This window comes from Panthera pardus, unplaced genomic scaffold (genome assembly GCF_024362965.1).
Source record: "Panthera pardus isolate Hobbes unplaced genomic scaffold, ASM2436296v1 HiC_scaffold_9, whole genome shotgun sequence".
NCBI lineage: Eukaryota > Metazoa > Chordata > Mammalia > Carnivora > Felidae > Panthera > Panthera pardus.
The window spans coordinates 1,016,629-1,023,600 of record NW_026527024.1 but is presented as its reverse complement, the minus strand read 5'-3'; positions in this window follow the sequence as shown (position 1 = coordinate 1,023,600).

Below are 6,972 nucleotides of genomic sequence, written 5' to 3'. Positions count from 1 at the left end.
GACGGCTTGGCGGGTTCCATTCTTAGACCTGTGTCTTGGGCACTGATGCCTCTAGACCCTCCTCCCACGGGAGCCGTGTGGCCAGCTTCCTGGGCGCCCTCCTCCTACACGTGGTCACCTCGGACCCAGGGAGGTCTCCGGCCCTCAGAGCCAGGAGTGGAAGAACCCAGAGAAGTCTGACTCCATGGAGGGAAAACCATAACGCGCCCAGTCACTTTGCTTCAGAGTAGAGTCCTGCTTTGTGTCGTCCGGCTTGATGTAATGCGATGCGAGGTGCGTGAGACCGGGTCTGGGGGAAGAACTGCAGAGCATCCGAGAAAAGCGGATGCCGGCTGTTCTCTCCTCGGCTCGTGCCTCTGCTGGGCCCGCGGCTGCTGTGTTCCTGGTCCGGGGGTGGAGGCCGCCCGACAACCAGAGCCAACGGTTGTGAATGTTTTATCTCGTGTGTTCGGTCTTTTTCATCTTGATCTTTGTCTTTTTAAGAAAATGAAAACGTACAATAAAATCTGCGGAAACTTGCCACGAGGGCCTGGGAGTGGGACGGGGCGAAAGTGAGAGTGGGTGTCCCGTGGCGTCGAGGTGACGATAGCAGCGCGCTCCTCACCGGCAGCCCTGCCCTCCCCCGCTGAACGTGGCCCCAAGCAGGGACGCTTCCGGTGACTGCCATGCTCACCGTGCCACCGCCCCGCCGCCGCACGGGGACATCCCCACACACCCTCTTGCCACACGCCCTGTGCGCACAAATCCCGAGGACCCTGCCAAAGTCCCCAACCATTTAGTGGTTCAGGGCCGACTCCTGAGGCTCTCCGGGCAGAGCGTGGGGGGAGGGGGGTGAAGGTCAGTATCCAAAGGGGCACCCTCATCAGTAGTTAGGGAGACCAGGCCAGCCCCGTGGGCGGAGGGCCCCACCACTGCTCGGAAGCATCAGCCTTAGGCCAGAGCACTGTGGTCCCTGTTCGCTGAGTGTCCTTTTGCTGCTGTAACAAATGAGCACAAACTTTGTGGCTTCAACCAGTACAGACCTATTTTATGCCTCTGGAGGTCAGAAGTCCAGAACGAGCCTTAGGGAGCTAAACTCGGTGTCAGCAGAGCTGCGTTCTTTCTGGAGTCCAGGGGAGAACCCACTGCCTCGCCTTTTCCAACTTCTAGAAGCCCCCTGCCTTTCTTGGTTCGTGGCCCCTTCCTTCATCTTCAGTGGGGGTCACTCCAACCTCTGCTTCTATCATCCCGTCTTTTTCTGGCTTTGACTCTCTTGCCTCCTTCTCAGAATCTTTTCTCTCTCTCTCTCTTTTTTTTTTTTTTTAAGTTTATCCATTTATTTTGAGAGAGAGAAAGAGCACAGGCCGGGGAGGAGCAGAGAGAGAGAATCCCAAGCAGGCTCTGTGCTGTCAGCGCAGAGCCCCACGCAGGGCTCGAACCCACAAACCAAATCGTGAGATGGCGACCTGAGGTGAAACCAAGAGTCTGACACGCTACTGACGGAGCCACCCAGGCGCCCCTCCCTCTCAGAATCTTGCAATTCCATCAGGCCCACCCAGCTAATCCAGAATAATCCCTTCGTCTGAAGATCCTGATTTAATCATGCCCGCAAAAGTCCCTTCTGCCACGTAAGGTAACATATCCACAGGTTCTAGGGATTAGGATGTGGACATCTTGGCGAGGGGAGCATTTTTGGCTTTACTACACTTGCCAAATCCCAGGGCAGTTCTCATCTCCTACCTGAGGTCAGGCCACATCCTCCACGGATGCTCCCGTGTTCTGGCACCGAAATAACGTGCTTCAGTGACATTTGAGGCTCGTCGTGCCCAGCCACCCCTTCATCTCAGCCACCCACTGTTGCCCACAGAAGGGTACCCGTCTGCTGCCTGCCTCCTCCCGGCATCTTTCTTTACCCTCATCTTTCTACAACTTTGTTCTATTCCTGATGTGTCCAAAGATGGCCCCCATCCCTTCCGACTTCCTGTTGTTAAGTAGCAGTGCCACGTCTCTGTCGTGTTCCCGGGCAGACTGAAGTCAAGAAGGGTCAACTGTACCTTAACCGGTCCAGCAGCATCAAGATCTTTGAAGATCGTGCTGGGCCCTGTAGCTGTTCTTTTATGCCTCCGTTCTTGGGAAGATACCCACGCTCCTCCGAGGTTCCTGTCTCCTTCTCTCTTTCCTTTTCTCTGTCGTTTATCCAACTTCATTCCACACCATTGAAGGCTTGGCAGAGCCCCGGGCTCCCGGGGTGTAACTCCCACCCCATCCCGCCCCGCTCCATCCCTCATTCTGGCCCAGGGTGACCTTTCTAACTAGGAAATCTGAGCATCCTCGCTCCCTGACTTAAAGGCCTCCTATGACTCCCATCACCTACTGCTGAAAATCCACATTGCAGCCCCACATGGCTGACCCTCCCCCCCCCCCAGGAGGCGGCTCCTCCCCGTCCTCATCTCCTGTAACTGCTCTTGTGTCATCCTGCAGATGAACTGAACTGCCCGTCTTCCCTGGGCACCACGCTGTCCCCATCGCATGCAATGTCCTCTTCTCCTTGCCCCTGCCCCCCCAACACCTGGTACACTCCTTACCCCTCAGGTCATGGCTCAGCATCACCCAGCTGTCCCCGGTCTCTGCAGGTGGCACCGATGCCTCCCCTGTTTCCCGCAGATGCTTGCTCAGTCTCCTTCTTTCCTCTTCTTAGACTGTCCCCTACTTCATACATAATGTGTGGCTGGAAATGTGTATAAGAGTGTATGTATAAAGATAAGGCGGTGCACTCACAAGTCATAAAGAAGGCTTTATTCCCTGACAGCTATAAGGAAAGTTCCTGATCTGACATAATTGTCAAGTTCCTTTTAGCCCCGAGTATTGTACAATTTACACATGATTATTTAAAAACGTTAAAAGCACATGGGGCGCCTGGGTGGCTCAGTCAGTTAAGCGTCCGACTTCGGCTCAGGTCGTGATCTTGCGGTTTGTGAGTTCGAGCCCCGCGTCGGGCTCTGTGCTGACAGCTCAGAGCCCAGATCCTGCTTCCGATTCTGGGTCTCCCTCTCTCTCTGCCCCTCCCCTGTTCACGCTCTGTCTCTCAATAATAAATAAACGTTAAAAGCATTTTTTAAAAAAGAAAACGTTAAAAACACAATTTGGACACTAAATATATACACTGAAATAATTGGGCAAAAATTATTTTAACAATTGGGCAAAAAAGTAACAAATGCAAATATTTGGGGTTGTGTTACCTGGTATAAGGGGGCACCTGGGTGGCTCAGTTGGTTAAGCGTCCCAACTCTTGATTGCAGCTCAGGTCATGATCTCACGGTTCGTGAGTTCGAGCCCCATGTTGGGCTCTGCACTGACAGCACGGAGCCTGCTTGGGTTTCTCTCTCTCTCTGCCCCTCCCCTGCTCGTGCTCGCTCTCTTGCAAAATAAATAAACATTTTTTTAAAAACCTGATATAAACATCTGGAAACTCCAGATGGGATATAATAAACATAATTTTAAATACAGAGCCTTGAAAGGAATAAAGGGAAATCCTAGTGTACCAGAAATGAAGACAAAACAACCCCGGCATTGTAAGCATGTGAATAGATGCTGCACCGAACAGGTGGGGGCAAGAAGGGTGTACGGGCCTTGGGCCCAGGAAGGTCACGGTTGGAACCGACACCTCCTCCAGAGAAAGTGCCTTAAAGGCCCCATCTTCAGAAAATACATGGTTCAGAAAAAATGCAACCCAGCGCTAAAAGATGATATGTTAGGTGGGTCCTCGGGAAGTAGATGTTGAGACACAGTTTGAAGTGCAGGAGGTTTACTGGGGAATAGTGCCTATAAAAGGTAAAGGCAGGAGGGAGCAGGATTTTGCAGGCAAAGTCTCAGACCAGGACACAGACCCAACATCCATCCATGAAAGGAAAGAGACGGGCAAGCAGGTTTGAGCAGCAGGAGCAGAACATACTGTGGTTCTGACAGAGTTTCAGCCAAGCAGTCAAAGGCTTCTAGAGCAGATAGTTCCTGTTAGAGGAGGCCTGCGTTGAGCAGAAATGCCCAGGCCGTAAGACCCCCACCTGCTCACTCATTGGCTGGGGCTGCCCAAGGACGGTGTGGCCCTAGCTTCAAAGCCTGGGCGTGCCCTGAAGGTGCTAATAACTGGAGGTGACAGCTAACTGCACTTCTTGTAGCCGATGGTAAATTCTTAAAGATCCGAGTGGCATAATTCCACAGCTGCCGCAGTGACAAAAAACTTAGGCTGGGCTCTGGAAGATGGTAGTGGATGGGGTGATATCTTCCTTGAGAATCCAAAATGACAGCCAGTACCTCATGGAGGTTGGGATTCAATTTTACATTACCCATACGGCTGATCAATTGACATAAACGCCGGACCTAGGCGAATGATAGCGCTTGACAGTTTTGGCTGAAAGAAACCCCAAAAGAGGAGGAACTAGCTCACAATCCAGACCACAAGCCTGGCTCAATATAAGCTCACAATCGAAAATTGCAAACCCAGAAGGAAGAAGTCCACCATTAGTGAGACTGTAACAAGCAGCAGGATCAAAGTCCAAGAGCTTGAATTCATGTAAAGATCATCCAAAATAGAATGTCATAGCAATAGTTTTATAAGGCATAAAACTAACAGAGGGCAGAAAGTGGAAGAAGCAGCCTGGGGAAAGCATGATAAATGGGGGAAAAAAGAACCATAAGAAAAATCAAGATACTATTAAAAAGAAAGTGACATTTGAAAAACAACAAAATGTCTGGAAATAAAATAGCCACTGAAATTTTAAAAACTCAGTGGACAGGTTAAACAGCAGATCTAGATACAGCTGGAAAGAATTAGTGAAATGAAATATAGATGAGAAAAATACTCAGAATGAAGGACAGAGAGAGAAAATGATGCACGGAAATAATATGTTTAAGAGCATAGACTAGAAACACCTACCATAATCTATCTAATCAGATATTCTCATCTACAAAGAGATAATTAAGAAATTAGGAGGAAGGACTCCTGGGTGGCTCAGTCGGTTGAGTGTTGGACTCTTGGCTTCAACTCAGGTCATGATCCCAAGGTCATGGGATTGAGCCCAGCATCAGGCTCTGCACTGAGTATGGAGCCTGCTTGGGATCGTCTCTCTCTCCCTCTCTGTCACTCTCTCTCTCCCTCCCTCCCTCCCTCCATCCTCCCCCTCTCCCTCTCTTTCTGTCCCTCTCCCCAACTCTCACTTTCTCATTCTCAAATTAAAAAAAAAAACACACAAAAATAATGAAATTAATAGGAAATAAATATTTTAAAAGAATGACAATCTTCAAGAATTGATGAAAGACAAATCCTCAAATTCAAGAGGCCCAAAGGTAAATCCACACATAGAAATATTGTGGTGAAACTAGAACCACCAAAACCAAAGGGAAAATCCTAAAAGCAGCCAGAGAAAAAGACAGATTGACATCAAAGGAAAAGGGTGTTCAACTAACCATAGACTCTTCTATGATAAAAATAGAGATCAGAAGACAATGAGTGAACACCTGCAATGTGGTGACAGGAAATAACCGCCAACCTAGATTTTTGTACCCTGCTCAATTATCACACACCAGCAATGCCAAATAAAGACTTTTTCAGAAAATAAAAACCCTCACTTAAAAACTGCTGAAGACTGCTGTCCTTTGGGAAGAAGAAACTCGAACACAGGATGGAGGAGAAGGACATAAGGGGAATAATGAGAAAAAAAAACTAGTAAATATGGGTAAATAGTAACATGTGGACTTTATAAAACAATAATAAAGATAAATTTGGGAGATACAAAACAAAGTGGGATTAAAATACTAGACAGCGTGTAGAAGGGTGGAGTATGACGTCAGTGAAAGCATCCTGTGGTCCTTGTGATTTCAAGAGAAGGGCAATTACATTTAGACTTTGTAAGTCAATCATAAACATTTAAATGTTCATCATAGCCCCTAAAAGAATAGAAGTAGAGTGGATCCTAGCAGAGGGAGGAAGAGTGTATTAGGAAAACTGGATTCATCTATTAGAAGGTAGGAAAAGGGGGAAAGAAGCAAAGCTATGGTAAACCGAGATCACAAAATAAGATGCTAGAAAAAAAACAAATATATCTATATTCACTGTGAATAGAAAACAAGCTCTTCAGTCTAAAGACACATTGTCAGATTGTACAACTATACAGAAATCCAGCTCTATGCTTTGAAGTTTTAGTGAGCAACATTCCTTGGGGCATGCACTTTCCTTCCTCCAACTATGGCCCCATAGTGGTGTTATGTCAGCCCTTCTCTTCCTGGCTGTTCGGTACCATAATGACCTCTGCCAAAATTCCAAAATGTTTCATCACTTTCCATCATCAGAAAAGTCTCATTCCAGGGGCGCCTGGGTGGCGCAGTCGGTTAAGCGTCCGACTTCAGCCAGGTCACGATCTCGCGGTCCGTGAGTTCGAGCCCCGCGTCAGGCTCTGTGCTGATGGCTCGGAGCCTGGAGCCTGTTTCTGATTCTGTGTCTCCCTCTCTCTCTGCCCCTCCCCCGTTCATGCTGTGTCTCTCTCTGTCCCAAAAATAAAAAAAATTAAAAAAACGTTGAAAAAAAAATTTAAAAAAAATAAAAAAAAGAAAAGTCTCATTCCAGCCTCAGTCTGAACCATATTTGAACTTGAGTGGCAAACGTGGTCTGAGTGTCCCCTCCACTCTGGTTTGGGCTGGATCTGTCTGGGGCACCGGGAGTTTGCGTGGAGAGAGCACAGAGTCTCTTCCTCAAATCCTTCCTCCTTTCTCTCTCCGATCCTCCCAGACTCCAGCTTAGGCCTTCGCAAAGCCTCACTTTGGCCAAAGCATGGAGTGAAAGATGTGGAGGAGGATGTGCTCGTGTGAGTTGCCTTAGAAACTTCGTTCAGCTTGTTTTAACCTGGGACTGTAGGGCTTTACTGGTACGGTGGTTTCCAGGCGGGTGGGATGTGAGGTTGTCTTGGGGTGGTACTCAGCTTTACCCTGACTTCCTCTGAC